We start from the raw sequence: 24,409 nt of genomic DNA, 5'->3' as shown, positions 1-24,409 counted from the left end.
ACCATTGATGTAATTTTTTCACCATTTAAAAATGCCATTCGGTCTTCATAAAAGGGATTTTTCACAATTTAAAAACACTATTTGGTCCTCATAAAATTGGATAGTGCATAGTCAATTTACCAACACATGTAATGGCTTCAAGAGAAAAACCCAATGCATGGTACTCACCATAGAAACCAATGCATTTCATAGTCAACGCAACATCAACAACTGTTGGCGGGGTTTTTATAGAGATACTCCACACTCACAGCGTTCAAAACAGTGTATATGTGATAGCTTCCAAAACAGCATATATGTGACAACGTTCAAAACAGTGTATATGTGACAGCGTTCAAAATAGTGTATATAAAACAACGTATAATTGGAGCAATGTATATGAAACAGTGTATATAAAACAACGTATAATTTCAACAACTCACTCTGAGAACACACTTGCAGACCTGAGATTTCTACGGTACAGGTTCAAGAGTTACCAATGCGGAGGCTTTCAAAACCATTCCCGGATGCGCGCCTTCTTCAGCCCAGTTCATCTGCTGTTGTGGTTAAACTACACGCATACGAAAACGAGGGAACAGGATTTGTGATAACTTTTTGGCTAATGTTGGATGCGCACCAACAACCACGTGGGTCTGACCACCGGTTTGAGGGAACAGTCGCGGGTCTGACCACTGGTTATGAGGGAACAGTCACAACGTTTATGGACAGTCCAGAGAGCCAGAGAGCACAGGCAGTGTAGCAGACAGGCGTACAGGCACTGAATTATATGGACAACAAATTTTATGGACAGCGAAAATGTCAGGCACTGAATTATATGGAGAGCAGAGGAGTAGACTAGGGAGTTACAAAGGACATAAAGGCTAAAAAAAGGAGCTGGCTCTAATACCATGTCAGGCCAGGCAATAACTCCATAAGGCAAAAAATGACTCGTATGTACTATTCCATCAGGTAGGTCTTCATTATATACATGAGGGAGGACTGTTCAGTTCATATCCTGATGACTGTTCATATTTCTTATTTATCTATTTACATATATTTACCCAATCACAAGGATTAGGTGTCAACAGAAGGGCTTGATGTTGCAAGGAAGGCGACACTACTGGCTGACGCAGAGATCTCGTCCTTGGTAAAGCCACCCGATGGTGTATAGTTGTGAGTGTGGTGTGGTCGGCAAGACCAACCGCTTCATGACCTCTACTGAAATGAATTTCTTTTGGCTCCCGCTGTCGACAATGAACTATAGTGGAGAACCCTTCACCCACATTTATGGGTGGAAGAGACACTCCCCCTCCTCTATGTTAGGGTCAATAGGTTTGTATTTGTTGAGTGTCTACAAACTACTTAATGGTTAGTTTGAATAAATTTGAACTTAATGTCATAGATGTTGTCATAACTTCGAGTGTCATTATCCATAATATCACCATGGGTGTGGTCATCAAGAGGTTTGGTCGAAAACATGAAGTTGTTTTGAGTTATTGGAAAAATTGTCAAAGTCTAAGATAACCAAGTCATGAGTATAAATAGTGGGTATGTCATGAGATTTACATGAGACAATTGAAAATATCATTGTTCCAAAGTAAGATGGTTGTTGAAATTCCACCTTTCTTTTCTTCCCCTACTCTATTCTTTTTCCCTAAACATTATAACCTACATTCTACATTCCCTTTTCCCCAATCCTTATGTTTTAAATCCCCTACCCTACTCCCCTATATCTCTAATAATTCTTCACTCCTAAACAAGAAATGATCACAAGTCCCTTTTCCATTTTCCTATTCAAGAGCTATTATTGCGCATTTAAAATGGCATTACCCATATCACCCTCTCATCACTCTGAATCCTATGATAAATCAAATCTCCAAATGATTATAAGGCCCAAGTTATTATGTTTTGAAAAAGAAGGTAATGTATGACATCACACAAAAATACAAAGGTAAGCAGGTTGTAGTTGAAGAATAGCCCAAGAAGCTTGAGATGGAGTATAACAGGCCTGCTACAAGAGCAACAAAGTTGAAACAAGGATGGCTACAACAAATGAAGGAATTCGCCCAATCACCAAATAGGCCAAACTCTGGGCCATGGAAGGAGTACCTAAATATTTAGAAGAATTAGGAGAATGTTAGACATAGGCAACCACAGGTCGATCTCCAGTTAGCAGTTGACAAGAAACCAGGTCACACTCACTGTGGGAATTAGTTGCACAAACACTCTGTTTTAGCCACCATTTTACAGAATGGTTTTTGACCACATGGAGGAGAATTTTGGGAAACAGAAAGAGGTTTTCCTCAAGTACAGGCCAAATAACAATAACCTCTTCCATTTTTTTCACATACGTAACAAATCAAGAGTTTCGAATGCATCTTCAAAGCTCATTTTTCGCAATTCGTAAATTTCCAGTTTTAAGTTATTGTTTTGCAGAGAAATTTTTGGGAATCTTTCGAAGAATTTAGAGAAACTGAGAGAGTTTTATCTTCAAAATAATAACATCTATAATAACCTCATTTAGTTTTTACACTGGTATTATTCTTTGGGAGATAGACCCAAGACATTGGCCCATTGTACAGGCGCTACGCAGCTGTTGCGTAGGCCCTACCTACAGACTTGCACAAGCATTGGAAAGAAGCCAACTATCAGAGTTTAAAGGTGTGAACAAGGAGAAGAGGTGGAATCCAGCTCACAACATCAGTTGTCATCCACGTGCCATATTTTGAAGCAAAAAGTGCCATCATAGTTGTTTCGCAGTTGCTATGAAATCATTGCACAGTCAACATCCAACTGTACTTCTTTTTGTTGTTTCATTTCATGAAGATATTCTTCGAAGATAGACTTTCTTTTATAGGGATTTATTTTTTTATATTAAGATAAATTCAAGAATACTTTATGTTTTTTTTTTTAGGAAAATGACTAAAACAACATAAGCGAACTTATTTGGTTCAGTTCAATCCAATGTTTGGATCAATGATGCAATGTATCTAGACTCTTATTATTCCTTGTCTTAGATCTATTTAAACTGAACAATACAGATAGAACAAGTTGTTGTTGGTTTGAACATTGTTCTGAGCTATTGTAGACACATGTTGTGATCTTTATTAATGAATATGCTTGATGTTGAAGTTATTCCAGTTAGCATTACAAAGATTATTGTGGTATGATGCTTCGAAATTGTCATTCTCTAGTTTATTTTTCATCTTATTCACGTTTTCTTCCTAATCTGCTTTAAAGGTGTAATGGAACAACTTCATTAGAATTCATTTTGTATGCTCTTATTTAGTTGTACCGAATATTTCAGTTGCAAATGAAATGTTTATGCCTTTGAATGTTTGTTTCTTCCTCTTGATATTCATTCATTGAAATTGCAGTAACAAAAATTTCATTTGTTCTGCTATTGTAGATGAGTGTTTTGATTTTCACGTTCCACTATACTACAAACTGTTTTCCTATTTCGGAGTGTGTACTAGTCAAGCCTTTGTATATGAAACTGGTTGGGAAATGCATAGGCATGATGAACTAGGGAGGTCATGATCACATGCATTATTTTTTCTAGAATCCTTCACCAATCCCCAATCAAAAAATCAAACACTTTTCAGATCTGGTCTCTGATAGAATTTGTTCTTCAAAGTTTCTCATCTCTGAGTTTTCCGAGTGAGGGAGCCCCCTCCGGTTGGAGAAGACCAATCTATCAACCAAAAGAGGTATTTGGTTACCTCTATGACCCTTTTCCTTCAAACTAAAAGGAATCATGGAGTGTTAACATAGTGGCACCATTGCCATGGACCGAACAATTTCATATTCCCCGGGAAAGATTTCCAAAGTTTGAGAGTTAGTTGTTGATGGTGGATAGTAGCCAAACTTAGGAAGGTTGAACCATTCACCTGGTGACTCCAATCAAGAAGAACTCAGATTTTAAAGTTCCACTGGTGTCTCCACATTTTCATAATGAATTCAGCTGCGAGGTGTGCCCCCATGAATCGAGATCACATTCCAGGATTTCCAAATCACATGCATTGTATAGATTGGCAATCGTATTTGCCAAATTTCAAAGATGAAAAGGGTGATGATGTTGTTTTTACATCTCATTAAATTTCATATGCATTCACAGAGGCTTAAAGCTAAATGGCATGAAGTTTGTCTCATGAAGATGTTCATGGCTACTTTGGAAGGAAAGGCAAGGTCATGGTATGAACAATTACCAACAGCTAGTGTATGTTCTTTAAAGCATTTTCATACAGTATTCTTTGAAAATTTTAAAGAATCTTATCCATCTTTATTGCTGGTTCAAAATTTTTGTGGACATTCATGGCTACTCTGGAAGGAAAGGCAAGGTCATGGTATGAACAATTACCAACAGCTAGTTTATGTTCTTTAAAGCATTTTCATACAGTATTCTTTGAAAATTTTAAAGAATCTTATCCATCTTTATTGCTGGTTCAAAATTTTTGTGGACATTTTGAGAGTTTCATTGAAAATTTGGAAAACTTGTATGAAGATAATGAGTTCATGGATGAGGAAATTTTAGAGGCCCTTCATGACAATCCCTTTCATCACCAAGAAGAAATGGTAGCCTCTCTCTTGGATGAAAATGAAACCCAACAGGATTTTAATTATGACAGTCATGTTCCATCCTCTGAGTTTGATGATAATTTACAACAGTCTTGTCCGTCTTTTCATGATCAAGAGTATGAGAATCCTTTCCAACAACAGGAGGAAATGGTAGAGGATAGTTGCTATAATGTTTAGGCGAAGGAAGAAATTTATTCTTCATGTCATTCCTTATCTCTATTTACAACCAACGAAGAAAATCATGAAAATTAGGTTATTGAAGACACGATGTGGACATTTTTGTTGATGTGGCTACCTTAATTGAAGATCTTCAAGAATAAACTTTTCCTTTCTCTGACATACATCGCAATACTGATGAACAAATTGCTTCCATTCCTTTCAAATATAGTCCTAAATTCCTAAAAGTTTTCTTTTGTCCTCTTTCTAGTCATCAAGTAAAGGTAATTGTCTTTCTTTTAAAGAATATTTTTTTGTTCAATTGGAATATTCAAGGGAAGGATATATTTTGTTTTCTCTAAGTCAATAAGAAGGATATCTTAAGGGAATCTTCCATGTTTTTCAAGATCACGTGGCTAGTATTTTACAGTCATTAGAGTAGAAGAACATTTTGGAATTCATGGATCATGAAAATATTTTCAGTGGGGAGTTTGAGTTGTCATTCTCTTAATTTTTCCACCTGATCAAGGGAAGTGTGGGAAAAATTTAAGTGAGTAGCCATTTTCTTGATTAATTACATTGGTGGGATCATTTCACATGAATGTATGTAAATCTTCAGTAGGTGTGGGCAGTTATCATTGGAATTTGAAGCCCGAGGAGAAGGCCCTGAGATTCCAGTGATTTTCTACCATAAATAAGTCGGGCGGTTAATTAGGTTCAGTTAGTCAGTAGTCATTTTTTAGTTTGTAAATTATATTTTCAATTTATCTTTTGACTCCGTCACCCAATGGACAGGTCACTAGTATGCATTTTTTTCTTGGCACCTCGCTAGGAGGCTGCCATCCCCAATGGAGCCAATGTTAGGGTCAGTATGTTTGTATTTGTTGAGTGTATACAAATTACTTAATGGTTACTTTGAATAAAGTCGAACATAATGTCATAGATGTTTTCATATGTTCAATGTCATTATCCAAAATATCACCATGGGTGTGGTCATCAAGAGGTCTGGTCGAAAACATGAAGTTTTTTTGAGTTATTGGAAAAATTGTCAAAGTCAGAGATAACCAAGTCATGAGTGTAAATAGCGGGTTTGTTGTGAGATTTACATGACACAATTGAAAATATCACTGTTCCAAAGAAATATGGTTGTTGAAATTCCACCTTTCTTTTCTTCCCCTACTCTATTATTTTTCCCTAAACATTATAACCTACATTCTACATTCCCTTTTTCCCATTCCCTATGTTTTAAATCCCCTACCCTACTCCCCTATATATCTAATCATTCTTCACTCCTAAACAAGAAATCATCACAACTCCCTTTTCCATTTTCATATTCAAGAGCTATGATTGCGCATTTAAAATGACATTACCCATATCATCCTCTCATCACTCCAAATCCTATGATAAATCAAATCTCCTAATGATTATAAGGCCCAAGTTATTAAGTTTTGAAAAAAATCCATTGTATGACATCACACAACAAGACAAAGGTAAGAAGGTTGTAGCTGAAGAACGACCCAAGAAGCTTGAGATGGAGTCTAGCAGGCCTACTACAACAGCAACAAAGTTGAAACGGGGATGGCTACAACAAATGAGCAAAGTGGCCCAATCACCAAATAGGTTAGACTTTGAGCCATGAAAGGAGTAACTAAGAAATTTAGAAGAATTAGAAGAATGTTAAACACAGGCAACTGTAGGTTGATCTCTAATTAGCAGTTGGCAAGAAACTAGGTCACACTCACTGTGGGAATTTGTTGCACAAACACTCTGTTTTAGTCACCATTTTACAGAACGATTTCCAACCACATGGGGGAGAATTTTGGGAAATTGAAAGAGGATTTTTTCAAAGACATACCAAATAAAAATAACCTCTTCTAGTGTTTTCACAAGTGTAACAGATTGAGAGTTTCGAATGCATCTTCAAATCTCATTTCCGCAATTCGTAAATTTCCTATTTTAAGTCATTGTTTTGCAAATCATTTTCGGGGAAGATGGGGAAGAATTTAGAGAAACTGAGAGCTTTTTATCTTCAAAAAAATATCATCTACAATTATATCCTTTAGGTTTTACACATCTATTACTGTTTGGGAGATATACCCAAGACAATGGACCATTGTACAGGCGCTACGTAGTTGCTGCACAGGCCCTCCCTACAAACTTGAACGAGCATTAGAAAGAAGCCAGCTGTTAGAGTTTAAAGGTGTGAACATGGAGTAGAGTTGGTAGCTAACTCATACGATTAGTTTTCAACCACGTGCCATCTTTGGAAGAAAACAGTTCCATCATAGTTATTGCGCAGTTGCTACACAATCATTGCACAGCCAACAACCAACAACCCTTATTTTTGTTGCTTCATTTAATGCAGATATTCTTTGAAGATAGACATGATTTTATAGGGATTTAGTTTTTTATATTAAGATAAAGTCAAGAATACTTTATGTTTTTTCTTTTTTAGGAAAAGGACTAAAACAACATAAGCTTTCCTCTTTTTGGGTTCAGTTCGATCCAATGTTTGGATCAATGACGCAATGTATCTAGATTCTTATTACTCCTCGTCTCATATCTATTTAAACTGAATAATATAGGTAGAACGTGTTTTTGTTGGTTTGAACATTGTTCTGAGCTATTGTAAACACAGTTTGTGATATTTATTAATGAATATGCTTGATTATGAAGTTAATCCAGTTATCATTACAGAGATTATTGTGGTAGATGCTTTGAAAATGCCATTCTCCAGTTTATCTATCATCTTATTCATGTTTTCTTCCTAATCTGCTTTAAAGGTGTAATGGAACAACTTCATTAGAATTCAATTAGTATGCTCTTATTTAGTTGTACTGAATATTTCAGTTGCAAATGAAATGTTTATTCCTTTGAATGTTTATTTCTTCCTCTTGATATTCATTCATTGAAATTGCAATAACGAAAATTTCATTTTTCTGCTATTGTAGATGAGTGTTTTGATTTTCACATTCCACTATACTACAAAGTGTTTTACTATTTCAAAGTGTGTACTAGTAAAGCCTTTGAATATGAAACTGGTTGGGAAATGCATAGGCATGATGAACCAGGGAGGTCATGATCACATGCATTAGTTTTTCTAGATTTTTCACCAATCCCCAATCAAAAAATCAAACATTTTTAATATCTAGTCCCTCATAGAATTTTTTCTTCAAAGTTTCTCATCTCTGAGTTTTTCGAGTGAGGGAGCCCCCTCTGGTTGGAGAAGACTATTCTATCAACCAAAAGATATTTGTGGTTACCTCTATGGCCTTTTTTCGTTCGACCTAACAGGAATCATGGAGTGATAAGACTCTGGATATTTGGGCTCAATACTCTAGACCTTGGTGGTGGGAACAATGGCACCAGGTTCTTTGTCAATAATATGCTTCCCTTTATCGTTCCACTTATCAGGTTCTAGCTCATAATAAGAACATGCATTTAACTCTTAATCTTTTAGCTCGGCCACCAATGAATTCTTTGCACAACACTCATTTGTGTTGTGAGTGGGGCTCTTGTGGAACTCACACCACTTTCTTATGTCCTTCTTTGTCTTCGTGGTGTCGTTATTTACTTGTGGCTTCAATGAGTTGTCCTTGGTCACTCCACCTTGGCTCTGTCCTTTGTTTTGCGGTTTTGGGGTGCTCTTTTCCTTCTTTTGATTTGTAAATCCAAATTCACGCTTCTTTTGTTTAATTTTTTTTTCAATCTTGGCAGCATATCGGTATGATGCATCAAGTGAGGATATGTCTAGGAACTCCATTTCTTCTTGAATGTATTTGTGAAGACATCCATGGTGCTTGAGCACTAGATGTCACTTAGTGTCTTTGATACCCAACTTTTTGCATAGAGTATGAAATATTTGTGAACTCATGCACATTTTGGTCCCTTTGTTGCCATAGTGTGGTTCAATGCATGTACTTGTCCTCATAGCTCCCCATGGGGTAATATTGTTCCTTGACAGTGTCTCGTAAAGAGTTCCAAGAGGGGGAAGTTGTATAAAAAGAGGGTTCCTTAAACCTTTTCTCACAGTAAGTTTCCCAGGTGTCCTTGACATGGGGGGAAACCTTAAGTAGTGAAAAAGTAATCTTCTCCCTATTGGAGAAACAATAGACTGAAAAATAACCTTCCAACATATTCAACAATGTATCTACAACATTTACATCTATTTGACCTTCAAATATAGGGATATCGAATTTAACTTGTACCTTGACGGGGGAGGCATCTCTGAAGTGACTATTGGATGAAGATGCATTACCAGTGGGCAGCCACCAAAGGATTTGGGAAAATTTGTCTATCAGCTTGTTCCTTTGTCACTAGAGTGATTCTTCAAGAAACAATTTGATAGGATCTCCTACTCCCTCATATTTCTTTTGTTCCACCATGGGAGGTTGTTGGTGTCTACAGGGACGATCTTGAAAAGGCTCAACTAGTTCAAGTCCCAACTCTTTATACCTCGATCTCACTGGGAACTTTCACAGAAAAATGGAGAAAGAGAAGACCGCTCTAATACGACTGATCTATATTTATGAAGGAACAAAATGAAATACAAATATAAACAGAAACACAGAGATATAATGAAAACATAACTTCAATTCATTAATAACAAAGTACTTTAAACTATTTACATGCAGAATGGAGATAAATTAGCTCAAGCGATGGTAGCTTATCTCTCAGAAGAGATGTGTTGGCTACATGCCTTCTGAATCGTGTTATAATGAGGCTCACAAACCTATTTATTATTTAAAAACAATGGAAAACCCTAAACATCCGAAAACCTAAACTTAGGAGATGAAGCACCAAAAGTCCGTGGGCCTCGTTGGGGTAAATTGGTACGCCAACATCCCAGGGTTGTAACTTTTCCATACAATCTTTGTTTGACACATACTATACCTTATTAGAAATATATATATGAGGAATCCATCTTTTGACTACAAATTCTTACTATAGGCTATGGGTTTGCCCATTTTCCAAAAAAACATTGTTTAGGTCCTCAAAATGACTTCAGAAGTTCAAGACCCGAAAAACTACCAAAAATAGTAAATTGTTCTACAATTAAGGAAATTGAAAGAAATAGTGATGGGGGTCCAAGTGGAATATGTGGATGGCCACCAATATCCAGTTGGATCAAGGAGTAGTTACTAAGGTTACAAACCATATTCCCTAAGTATCTAGTTTCCAAAACTTGCATTTGTTGATTTTGTTGCACAAGATTTCCATAACTATGGCATTTTGAGATATGCATTGGTATTCATTCTCATGGACCTTATTAGTCACTAAGAATTAGATATATTTTTATTTTTGCTAAGCTCCTTATGGATTTGCAATTCTCTACGCATTTCCTATATTTGCTAAGAGTCTATGTCCATTAGCTTCCATAATTGTCGAAACATATGTTAGATACTAAGCACCCAAAGCACAATACCAAGGAGTCAAATCAATGTTTCTTAATTAGAAGGCGCAACAAACCAAGTTGAAATTCCAACTTTGAATAAAAAATACATAACACTTGAGATACGATACAACACATGTAAGATGACAAGGTGGTCATAGGAAACCAATCAAACCTTTCCTTTATTGAAACCAATGACAACCCAAAAAGTAGGATTCAAAACTTTTGTCCACAAGAGACTACCAAGAAAAAGAAGAACCCCAACAATTTTTTTTCCAAGTCCACAAAGTAGGGGATCTATGTAAACACTATTGTTGTAGATTGAATTCCAAATAAGCATAAGAAAAAGGCATCGTGCCAAGGAAGAAACCACCAAGGGCTAAGTCAAACACCCTGACGAAATGCCAAGGAACACTAACTAATTTGAAACATAGTGTTATGAGAGATTCCTACCAAACTAGAGCCAATCACCACCAACTTCCCTCAATAGAAAAAGACCCTACATTTTGATCAATTATCCCACCTATCCCCTACATAAATTCTCCACAAGGTTCAAACTGTTTTTCAATTATAAAGATGAACAAGTGTGAGGATGATGTTCTTTGCATTTTACCTCTTTTCGAAACATTTTGATAAGTTATTTGTATGCATAGATGTCTTAATTGATTAGCTTACACCATGCATAAATGAATTTGGGTAAGACCCAGAGGATGGCTTGGGAAAAAATAACCTAATTTTCCCTTAGACTTCCTTTGTTTAACTTTCATGCCTAATTTGCAAGTGTGTTTGCGTGACAATTTAGGGCCCTTTGAATTTAGAAAAAGGTGACATCCTTGAATAAAAGGGTTTCCTTTTCTATTCTTGCAATGAGGCAAGCTAGCTTGCTATTATTTGGAGTTTCCTTATTATTCATATGATTAATTATTATGCTTGAATCACCAATAACATTGAGTTCCATCACTCTAACCTCATTTATAGATAGTAATCCCCAAAAATATATGTCTTAGGGTAATTGCTTGTGATTTTGGTTGGTAGCTTGGGTGGTTGGGAGCATGGTTTTTTCTCCGCTCCACCTGGGTTCAATTCCAAGGGATATGTTTGACCAATTGTAATAAATGCCCCCTCCGATGTGTAATAAATCACCTATACTACTCCAATGTGTTACCAATTCACCATAACTAAAATAATGAGATCAATGATGTGAAACTATATAAGTGACAATTATTAGTAAATAATGAATGGATGACAATACTATGAAACAATATTTTGTTTTTTTAAATTTTTCTATTTTTAAAATTAAAAACTAAAAATATTGAAATTTTATCATTTCATCTAATTTTAGCATTATAGATTTTTAAATAAGTTTATTTATATGGATAAATTTAAATAATTGAATACCTATTAAATTTTCAAAATATTCCCCAATCTTAAAAATATTCCTAAATCTACCATCATTTAAAAGTGTACATAAAATATTTAGTAGATAAATCACACAAACTACCAAAATATTAAAAAAATGAGACACCCCATCAACATAAATCCAAGTAGAAAAAGAGTACTTCTTAGGTATCCTAGTAAGAGATCCCTATAGCTTCTCTAGAATATCCATAAATATAATAATATTAATATATCTCTATATAGAAATAAAGATTTTAAAAAATATCCCTCAACCTCATATAATGCATACATCTACCAAATATAAAAATTAAGTATAAATAATAGGTCCAATGCCTTACTTTAAACAAGTGCTGCATGCAGCTGGTAGTCCCTGCCGGGGTCTGCCAGAAGGTCTACGTTGCAGATGGCATACCCGCCGAAATTTTTTCGAAATTATTTTTAAATGATTTGTATTATTCATAGTACAATACTGAAATCGTAAGAGTAATTTTTTATTTTGTAATAAAAAGATGTCGGTCGAAATTGTTTTCAAATTATTTTTGCAGATTTGTTTTTAAACGAATTGTATTGGTCAGAGTACAATGCTGAAATGGTAAGGGAAGTAAATTTTTTTATTTTTTAATAAATATGTCTTATCTATTGTTGGCAAAGCAATGGTGGTGTAACCATGAATGGGAAATCCAATATAGTTATTGAATTAATTGTTCATTCTGAAATACAATACACTATATAAGACATTGAACTTTGTTGGTCATTATGAAATACACGATGTAATCACTGAATTAATTGTTCATTCTCAAATACATGATATAAGACACTGAAGTTGTTATTCATAATTTGTTCATTCTAAAATACATGATATAAGACGTTGAACTTGTTATTCATAACTCGTTCATTCTGGAATACATGATATAAGATGTTGAACTGGATGTTCATAATGAAAGACATAAAAATAGATGGTTTTATGATAATAAAAAAACTAACATACGAATGTGATTTTATTGTTATAATATTTCCTTGTAGTTTAGGCCTATTACTCAATAACTTAAATTTTTCGAAATCCCTAGAACATGGTTTTCACGTAAGAGCATGTGAAATGTTACGAGTAAAAAAATATTGTAGGTATGTTCAAATAAGTATATGGGAATAGTTTACTTTCATTAATTAAAAATTAATAAATTTATTATATTTTTCTTTATTATTTTTATTTAAATAAATTTTTAACTATAAATTATTATATATATATATATATATATATATATATATATATATATATATATAATTTATTTGATAAATAATTTAATATAAAATTATTTTTCAAATATTTTAATATATAAAAAAAAAATTAAAATATAATTTTTTAAATTTTAATTAATTATCAATAATTATAATTATAGATAAATAATAAAGAGCTAAATTTTACAAAATATTGATAAAATATTTTAGTAATTTAAAAGTTTTTTACTTTTGAGTTTAATTAAAAAAATTATATAATTAATTAAAAAAAACTCTAAAAAATAAGAATTAGTATATTTAATATAAAGTAGTTGTTGGAGGTTTTCATTATATTAAATAAATTAATTATAATAACAAAATTTTAATAGATTTATAAAGGATAGGGTTAAGAATTGCTATAAAGATATTATATATTTATAAAGTAGTTAAGAGTGTATTTAATAATTTTAAATAAATTTATAATATTGCAAAAAAATGAATAAAGATTAAGAATTAAGAAATTGTTATAAAATATGATTTATGTAAAAAGAAAAAGAAAATGTTAAGAGTATATTTATAATAATTATGTTAAACAAAATAAATCATAATATAGGAAAATTTTAAATAGTAATAAAGAGATAGGGAACTATAAATAGTAAAATGCAGCATAAGAACCATAAATATCGAAATATTAGTTCCTTGCTAATATTAGTCATATGTTAGGACATTTATCTACAATATATTAAATGTGAAATGAATCATAATTTTTTCTCACCTAATATTAATAAAGTATGATATTGACTCATAATATTTTAAGCAAGCTTATTTATAAATTAAAAATAATATTAATAAAATATAATATTTACGAATAATACTTGAAATAATTTTATTTATAAAATAAATATAATAAAATGATGAATAATCTCCACTATTAAAAAATTTCTAACAAATTCCTTTAAATGTAGATATCTAACTATTGCTTTTATAATTAATAATATTAATTTTAAAAAATGTAATTTTCTTAACTTTATTTAACAACTAAATTTATATACTCGTCATAATTTATAATAAAAGAATTAAAACAATTAAACAAATGTTGCGCCACGCAGAACCAACATTAGTCATTAGCTATTTGATGAGAAAGCTTCATGCGCTACACGCGAATTTATATTCTAAAACACACCATGCGATTTTATATTCTAAAACACTAGTGCTCTGACGTCACGTTTGCTAACGTTGTCCACGTTTCAAATACCACTATGAATATTCAAATAATTAAAAAAAAAAATCTAAGAGATGCTGAATCAACAACCTTTTATAAAAAATTATTTAAACAGATATATAGAAATGAATCTCTATTTTCTCTCATAAACTCACTTCTTTGTTTATCTTCTGTCTGTTAGATTGGGTTGGAGAGAATGAGCTTCTCAATTATCACCCTTATTATTTCTACTTTGCTTCTGGTTGCCTATTTTGCTACCGTCTCCCGCTTGATATTCATGTATAACAACCCTTCGGATATATCTTACAGCATATTGAATTTTAATGGAGTGGCAGAAGCGATCATATATGCCGCAGAGTTTTCCCCAGTGAGTATGAGAATTTCCTTTGTACCCGACGTAAGCAATGGCAGCCGCTGCAGAGACCCCCGCCGATACCAGCGCCACCATCACCTGCACACAATTATGAAATTCAATTCGAGATTTGAACAACATTTATAACGCAGCTTTCACACCTTCATAGCAAAGAAGAAGAAAAAGGCATTACCAAATCGGTGACAGAGAGAAGAAAGGCTGACAGTGTAGAGGAGGAAAATTTGCCGGTTACGGAGAAGATGAATGAAAACAGTGTGTACCCACAGGCAATTGCATTCGCCACTACAAAGAACCTGCAAAACAACATATCATAGGGAAGATCTCAACTTGTGACCCCGCCTTCCCTTGTGTTGGGTTCTATGATAAAAAGATGTTCTAATAAAGGTACGAAACACAATATATAAGTCACTGTAAGAGCCTATTGCTGTAAATTCTGCGAATGTGAGTTATGGATGATCCTAACAAATAGAGTTTTTCACAATTAAAAAATCCCTTAAACACCATCTACAAATCCCAAAATTAAAATGGAAATGGAACTAATATATTCAACTTAAGGAACTAACTATGGAAGACGAGTGGCTGAACTTAGACTGGACGAAGAAATGGCATGAACAAAAACAACTACTGTAATGGTGGAACTGCTGTAATCGTGGAAAGTAATATTAAGTCATTGTAAAATGGAACTTACAAGTTGTAAAGGTGAACCTCCCCTGGACGCTCTCTGCTCCTCTGCTCCTCAAACTAGCTGCTCCACACTCTCTGCTCTGAACTTACTCCCGAGAATTAGCTGCTCGACACTCTCTGCCAGTTAAAATTGACATACTCCTTCATCTTTCTTACTTAATACTTAATTCTGCCAGGGAAATACTTTAAAATTTTAATTTTGGGTAAGTATGGATGCAACTGCCATACTTGTCTTTGATTGACTACTCTCACCACTACCAGAAGATGTAGCAGTTGCTGCTGCAACTGCAGCAACCGCAGAAGCTACACCAGCAACTGAAATAGCAGCATGAACTTGTGCATTATGAACCCGGGTCTCTTCTTTTTTCTTCTCTTTTATATCTTTTAGCCACCGTCCTACTGTTTTTCCCCCAAAATGTGTTTTTGTTGAGTTGACAGTCTTACAGAACTGCCAATAAATTAAAATTTGCAGGGTTAGAGTCTTCAAGCAAACACTAGGTATCCTAGTACCATAGCACTCTCTAGATGAGCTACCCAACAGGTGGCATGACTGGAAAAAGAGAAGGGGGCTGTAATAATCCCTCCGCCACTCCAGATAAAAATTCTTGACATTAGCTGTTTCAAAGAAATTTTATATAAATTTTAAACTCCCAGAATGAAGCTGGAATGTGACCCATATAGTGAAAATAATATTAAGACATTCAAGAATCCCAATAGCAAAGTTGTTCTTATGTTTAATGGCAAAGTTGACCTATTGTGGTGGATAACAGCTACTCCATTCAACACGCAGAACCTTCATGGCTTTCATTGGAATGTCGAATATCTAACGCCTGCTAGTCTTTGAATCAAAAGCTTATATTTTTATCTTCCAGCTATTTTTATAAAGAGATCAAACATTCATAAAAAGGGTAAAATATCTTCATTGTGCACAGATGAAAACACCAATGCGTTCCAAGATTGAAGCAATGATAGAGGTAAGGCTCTTCGTTGTAAATTTATTATACTTTTCATTCAAATGTATAAGAACCAGAACGATTGTAAAGGAAGCTGAATGTAAATACCATAATTGTACGCAGTAGAAGAATACAAAAATTGAAACAAATAACCATATAACGAACCTAAACCTACACATCAGAATTGAAAGCTTGTTGCAGTAAACCAGGCTTGAAGAAGATAATGTCAACCACATAACATGTCTAAAATTCTCTTGCACAATTGCTGTCTAGGTGTGGCAACACAGAGGTGATAAACTCATTGTTGAATACATTCAAGAAACATGATTTATTAGGTTTCATGATCTGCTCCAGAAAACATTGTAAAATAACATACCTTGAAATCATCAGATCCCCTTGGTGAAACTGGAGGACTCCCATTAAATGAGCCAGCACTTCGGATACTCAGTGGACCACTGCTATGCAGACTCTTTCTTGATGTCAGATGGCATTGTTCCTGTGAAGGAAATTAATTCATGAGATTCCAACAAACAGCTATACAAAAGATAATGACAATCTTGACATCAAAGGCTCTGACAGAAACCTAGAAAGGATCTCTGGAATCTAAACGCAAAAATAAAGGCAACAATTAATACTTCAAACTCCATAGTCGAGTAAAAATGTAGATCAGACTTGTAAGGTTAGTTGTATTTAAAGTCAATTTAACCCTAAATCTACATTGATATCATTTCAAACATCAAAGCAGCTGAAGCATGCAAGGTACATATCAGTCAGACAAATTAATCCATAGAAAATGTCATTAAGCCCATCAAATACAAGAAATCTGACTGCAAAGTAAGGATACAATGGAAGCCTACTTGGATCCAAATTACTATCCCCACACAACTGTAAATATGTTACTCCCTTTTATGATTTTTTACCATCATTCAAATAAATTATATATTTCTATTCAACTTTCCCACTTATTCTTAAGGGTGTGAAGATGCCCTTGCATCTTCTGATTTACACTATTATATCCTCTAAAAAGAATAAAGACACATGTTATGTCAGAAATAATGAAAAACCCCTTAAAGACAGTATAACCTTATGCAAGCAGTAAAGAGCTTTGAGAAAGACTGCAGATATCCGTGCACTCTACAGGGGTGTTGCGCTGCGGAAGTGGCAGGATAGACAGATAATGCAACAAGTGCCTGCTGACACGGAACAGTTACTTGAGCAGTAATTAGCATACATGCTTGGCACCCTGTGGCCATTATAGTGTTATTTTGTCCTCATTATAGTTTCGAGACATTGCCTTAATTTTTTTGACAGAACCAGCACGGAATACCAACAATGGCTAAATTACTTATTTATCTTCAGGTTTTAAGGAAAAAGGGTCTAGAATACACTTGTGTGAATAAAAAGACAATTAATGGTTCAGATTCCACAGCTAAGTAACAGGATTAGTGGGTGGAAACCAAAAAGGTCGTAGTTCTAATAATTTTCATTCAATCGAAAGCAATTTCAATCTACAACTGCCAATATTTATAATCTATACCAATCACTCCGTAATGCAACCACCACATGGAGCATTCTATCAGAACCTCGTTTGACACAACAATAAACATTAGACCACCAGCAGACAGCATACCTTACCAGGTAGTTTCACTACATATATACCTTAACATTTTCGATTGATAAATTGTGTATATCGAGAATCACTAAAACATTACATCAGAAGGAGCTTATACAGTTCGTTATGCATCAAACAAGCAAACATCTGAAACATCTGGCTGTGCTAATGAATAGACAAATCCGATTGCCACAGAAAAACAGAAGCAACCTGCCTAGATCCACATTACTGCTTGAAGCTAGCATTTGCTAAGAGTATTGGCTTGTAGTCTGGTATTAAACTGATTAGTTTGTTTGACATAGAGGGGTTTCTATTTCCGCTGACTGAGCGTAAATAAATGCTCTTACCAAATACTCGTTCTTTGACTAAAAACAATCTAAATTACAAGGACAATGACGGATCTTGCACCAGAGTTATACAAACGTTGAAGAAAAACAAAGCTTAATGTACAGACCATAAGCAACAGTACAAAAGATCAAGAGAAACTTACAGATTGTGATAAAATTCTTTCCATTACTAGCTCTGCGGTTGCATTCGATGCATATGTAAATGGGACTGTAGCCAGAGATAAATTTTCTGCATTTCTACTTGCTCCTTGGGTTGCTGTTACTCCGGAGAATTAGCTGCTCGACACTCTCTGCTCTGAACTTACTCCGGACTCCGGACAAGGCATTTGTAGACCACCGTGGACGCCTCTGCATATGCAAACAGCTGGCACTTGCAGGATGCACGACACTGCATGCAGGACACGGAGAACAGGTACCAAAAACTTAGGACAAACTAAGTTGTGCTTTTGATAAAATGTTCAGCTCGGCAATATGAGGAAACTTTGGATAACAAAAACTTTTCATCTCCGAAAACTTTGGATATCTTATTTTTACGCCGAACATAATGTCTTGAAAGCTGCGAAGCCCGCAATAAGACCCCCAACTTTGTTGTCCAATCAAAAATTACATAATAAATTTTATATTATTTTCTACTATGAAAACTTTGGTTAAAGTTGTGATGCACAATGATATTTTTGGGTCAAACAAGAGATTAATACGCGGTCAACGCACAATCGATCGCTAAGAGTCCCAGGCAGGGACTAATAAGCCCCTCAAGAATTGGCCTATGCAATATCTAGAGAGTCACCAAGTTGAATCAAACAACAAACATGCACAAGAACGAGCTTTTGTATATAAATGAAAACAAAAGATAATATTACAAAAGATACAATGTCACTTTAAAAATATAACAAAAAATAATCAATTTCTCCTTCCTTTTGAGGATGAGGGTGTCTCTACATATTTATATGAGTAGGGTACTAACTTGTTTAAAAAATAGAGCAATAGAAACAATTGAATTGGGTAGGTAAAATTTAAGGATAAGAATTGATTGAAAGCCTAAAATTTTGGTGAATGTTATTAGTTTTTAATATGCAAATTACAAATGTTTGACGATTTGTTTGAAAAATTATCTAAGGTTTTATATAATATCTATACAATTTTGGCAATTTTTAAGGTAAAATATTTTATTGTAGAAAATTTGGCTGAATTATTTTTAGAGAAATGAGAATTAGTGAATTTTTCGTTTTTGGAAAAAATATGGAAAATTAACCCATCTACAAAATTTAGACTAGAAAAATTTCCTTAAATTAAGATTTACAATTTTCATTGCAAGGCATTGGAATACTATGATCTATGGTTGAATGCAAGCATTTTCATATATAGCGATAATAAATGCAATTGTTGCTTATCCAATTCACTAGTGCATAAAGATGTTTGGTTTCTTGTCACAGGAGAGGGATGATTCAATGCTAGAATTTGTTGCTCCCTCAAATAGATAATTTTAGTTTCTTGTGTGGTGGCATGTTTCAATAAATACACATATACCTTTAGTTGAAGCTAGTATTCTATTATTGGTTGGAGATGTTCTATTTCAACTATGTGGAAAATGCTATGTTCCAATCATCTTCTCATACAAAAGCCCCAACGGAAACTTAAACTGACATGCTAGAGACGTTTTATAAGTTATTTTAGCAAGGCTTATTAAAATCACATATATATGTATATATTCTAATTTATTCCCAATAACATAAGTACTTCTATAACTTTTTCTAAACCAATATAGATCCATCTAAATTTCGGATCTATCAAATATTTAGAAGGATTAAATGTCTCAAAATCCAAATCTCATTTTTAAATATCTCAAGAGAAAAATGTCACTAATAATTGCAAAATTTGAAAAAAATAAAAGTAAAAATTTGATTTCTCTAAATACTTAAATACTTAGTAAATCCAGAATTAAAATAAAACCTACACTAGTTCTTAATAATATTTTTTTCCTGTGTTATTTCTGCTGGGCTTGGTTTTTTCAATTATTTCGGGTGGACTTGGTTTTTCCATGAATTCTGATGGGATGATCTTTCATTTCGAAAGAAACCCTAAAAGTGGCTTGTTGGACTACACCGCCTTTGGAGACTGCGGCGGATGGTTATCAAGTCTCGACTCTCGAGTAAAACGAGCGGTGACATGAAAGGTTTTCGTGAAGATGCGTTTATTAATTCGTGACTGAAGTTAGAGATGGATTTTTCATCTCATAAACTAAGGATTATTGACTTAACATTCACTAAGGAGATGTTGTTTTATCTTTCCCCACCAAATGTTTTTATAAGAGTATGGGATAGGCATATTTCTGGTCATTTATAAATGTTTACCATCATTTTTTCAGTAACCTAAAAGCTTCTAGTTTGATAAACAATTATTTTTAATCTAAAAGTTTAGAGTTAAACAACCAGCATTTTAGATGTTAGAATTTTTGTCAATTTTTTTAAAATAAACATTTAATTGTAGAAATGAATTTGACATTTTTTTTAATTATTTTAATTATAAAATTTTATTTTATTTAATAGAATAAAATATTTAATTATAAATAATAAAATAAAATAAAAAAATTTAGAATAAAAAATTTATGTTATTAATGTTATTTATGAGTAAAAATATAATCTTTAAGTTGAATTATTGAATTTGGTCTTGAAATGAAGTTAAAATTGTTTTGCTTCACTAAAATGTACGTATGGGCTTCATTTATTACCTGTTTGATTGATTCAAATGATTCAAATTGTAGTTTGTTTATTTAATTATTTTACACACTTTTGAATTATTATAGCTTTACTTTGACCTTCAAATAATTATGCTTCAAATTTCATATAACATTTCAAGTTTTTCTTCAGCTTGCAATATGTCAAAGTTGTGTATAGGTTTTGCTTCAACTTCCTCTTGAGTAGAACAATTTTCTTTTTAAACCAAAGCAATAGTTCCAACTCTTCACATTAATTGTCAATCCAGATAGGTTTTGTTATTGCAAGGCTATTACACAAAATATATGCAAGGGAAAATGATGACTAGTGCTAATGAATGTTAAACTCAATCATTATAATCACACTCTCAACAACTCAACACTCTAGCTATTACACTCTCAAACCTTATTCACACTCTCAAGAAATAAACACACAATGCAAAATAAAACCACTCTATCACATTGTCACTCTTATTCAGAAAAGAAGAGCACTCCTGGAAACCATTCTCTCAACAAATGTTGAAACACACATTCAAATGAAATGAACACACCATCAAACTGTAATAGGAATTAAATAACTTTCACACTAACAAAGGGACCAGTCCAAGACCTATGTTGTTACACAATACAAAGGTTAGAATTATGCAATCATTAAATTATGAATACAACTAATAATAACAATAACAACAGTCACACATGAATTATGATTGAGGAAATAAATCAGACAACTATAGTACCTTTCTAACTAGTGATCCTTGCTAAGAAAGAGGGACCTTCCTTCCTAGCAGGGCCTAGTACACTACACAACACACAAACTAGTCAACAAAAAGGTATGGCACCACAAATGATTGTGAAATGATAACATGAGTAACGATGGTAGTGGGTAATTACTAATTTAGGATAAGTGTATTGTGCGTCCACCAGATGGTAATTACTAAATTTGACTACAACCATAGTGTATTGTATGATACATACCATACACTCCTCCCCCCAAATTAATTACAAAATCCCTCCTCGAAATGTCCGACAAAAAAAGTCATATTAAATGCCATAATGAGGAGTATAATAGGACGTTATAGAGGAAGCTAAAAATGAAACAAAAATGGACACTAAAAACAATGCCATAACCAAGAGAAAAATAGGACGTTACACAAGAAGTTATATATGAAGCTACATCAAGAGCTAAGGAAGAGGTTAAGTTGGGTGTAATAGTTGGTGCTATTTTTCGCCGACTTTAGCGTCGACTATTTGTGATAGGCAAAAAAATCGCCTGTTAGCTCTGCTATAAACTTCACTGCTTAAAGGGTCGAATTCAGGACTGGTGGTTGGTTTGTGCTGAGAAAGATGCTGGCAGCGATCTTTTCTTCCTTCCTCCTTCATTTCTTTTACACTCCCATAATCCCTGTCTCTGTTTCTTCTATGAAAACCTTCATTCACCGCTTTCCTCCATGTTCCTACGAAACCCCGAATTCCATCGGAGCCCCCGTTTCAGTTTAGCCCCGAGCGCTTTTAGTGTTGAACCCATATAACTCAATCATATGACCCGTGCCATTTTAACCCTCTATCGCTTTCGAAATCGCGACCGTTGATCGTCCCGATCCAACGATCCCCATCGCCCCAGCCCGCGCATTAAACTTCACGCTCCTTCCTCTTAATCTGGTCGTACATCGCAGATCCAACGATTGGCGCTTCCCCCCATCGTCCAATACGCCCACTCGTTAACCCGCGGGAATGGTGGTTTTCCTCCGCCACGCGTTGCAATTGTATTTGATCGCGCGGGTCAATACGGAAACCACCCTCTCCCGATAGGTGGTGCGGGGAAACCGCCTGCTGCCCGAAACCGCTTTCCCCCACCGTTTAAACCTCGCATATCTTCCGCTCCTGATCGCCGTCGGATCTGCCCGCCCGCGATCTGACGACTGATGATTGTCTTCGCCTGTCTACCTCCCGATTCCTCCCGCCAATGATCTCCGCTGTCCGATTGTTTAATCTAATGGCTAATGTTTATTCGCCTTCTGCTCATGCTTCTGCCATGATTTTTAACTCCTTTGACTATCTGGAGCTCCCGATGGACAGCAACGATCAGCCACCTTGTACCTACACAGTTAATATCTCTGCAACTACAATTAATCGACAGAATGGCCGAAGGAAAAAAAGGGACTGCCACGAGCAATTGAAGGCATTTACCAAGCATGGAATTTCATCCATAATTCACTCCAGCTGCCAGAGAAGGACATCAGACTATCTAAAAAGGCTGATTTCGTCCATTAAAATCAACAGATTGTATCAGAGATCCATATCTAATTGTAAATGCGGTTGGTGGTCCATTAAGACACCTCCACGCATAGCTTAGTAGAGCAATTTTGTAATCAACCTCCATATATACCCAGAAACAGGATGAAAGGGGGTTGATGGATGACTGTTATTTTGTTGTAAGCTTCAACTTCTGGAGACTGTAACTACTGTGATACCTGCAGCGTCTGGTCTTCATTTTCAGCTAATGCAAGCTTCTTTTGTTGTTAATTGCTCACTCTCCACTTCTTCTTTGTTCTAAGCTGAGCCTGTTATACATTTATTCATGTGTTGTTGATATTTGGCATTAGAGGGGCTGTCATCCCACCTCTGTGTTTGGATTTAGCATGTATCATTGAATTTGTATGCAGGTTTTTGTTGTTTTAATGCCAGAGAGTTGTCATCATGCCTGTGCATTAGGAAATAGATTTACAGACCTTTTAACTGGTTGCAACCGGCCATCACAGCATCACAGGGTCCTGTGCATCTGCTGGTGTGGTCAGTCTTCTCCATCATCACATTTTCTTTAAACTGTGAGTAATTGGTGGTTAAAAGCCTTGTAGTCTGGGGGTGTTCACCCATGTCTGGGGTTAAGCATAGTAGGAGTGGTTATCTGGCTTGAATAATGCAGCATTTCTTTCATTCATCCAGCAATTTATCCAACATTTTGTTGAGTTTGTAATGTTCCCAAGCATCTCCGATATACAACCTAGGAGAGTTTCTTGGGGTGATAACATTAATTGGCGCCGTTGCCAGGGAGAGGAGATTGAAGCTCAGCTTCCCTGGGAGAACGACACAGTTTCAAGCTTTGATGATAGACAAGGTTTGAACACAGTTTTTGGTTGTAATCATCTATCTGGCGACTCCATTGGAGGAATGCCATCCTTTGGCGACTCCACATTAAAGTTCTGGCGCAGTCTGTGAGGCATGCTCGAACAAATCTTCAGAAATCACTAGCTGAACCAGTGCCTAACCCTGAGAAGATCGTAAGCAGAAGAAAACATTGTAGAAGGAGCATCAGGATCAGGTAAGCCAAAAAAGTCCCATGTATCTCTGCTAGTGAAGCATTTCCTTCAAAGATTCATTCAACTCCTTCTCCATTCATTTCCCTCTCAGACCTCAGTTCAAAGAAGCATCCATGTTGTCCATCATATTCATTTGTCTCTATTATCCTTTTTATTGATTCATATTACTCAGTTTACCAGTATCCTTTTACCTTACCTCAGTCATGGCAAGCCAACAAGCTCTTACAAAGATAGAAAGAATAGTTGCTGCTAGGTATGGACCCTTAGTCTTGCCTACACCTTTGAATGTCATGCCTATAGGAGATTATCAAGAACTTATGCCTAAGTTTATTGGTACAGAAGGACTATCAGCAGAAGAGCACCTTGAATCTTTTTATAGATATGCTGGTAATCTGGATATCAATGAAGAGGATGTCTGGATGAGGGTTTTTGTTCAAAGCCTAGATGGGGAAGCTAGAAAATGGTTTAGAAAA

This window comes from Pinus tabuliformis, chromosome X, assembly GCF_031772625.1.
Source record: "Pinus tabuliformis cultivar Carrire ecotype Pingquan chromosome X, CPIR1, whole genome shotgun sequence".
Lineage (NCBI taxonomy): Eukaryota > Viridiplantae > Streptophyta > Pinopsida > Pinales > Pinaceae > Pinus > Pinus tabuliformis.
Note: the sequence above shows the minus strand (reverse complement) of the source record.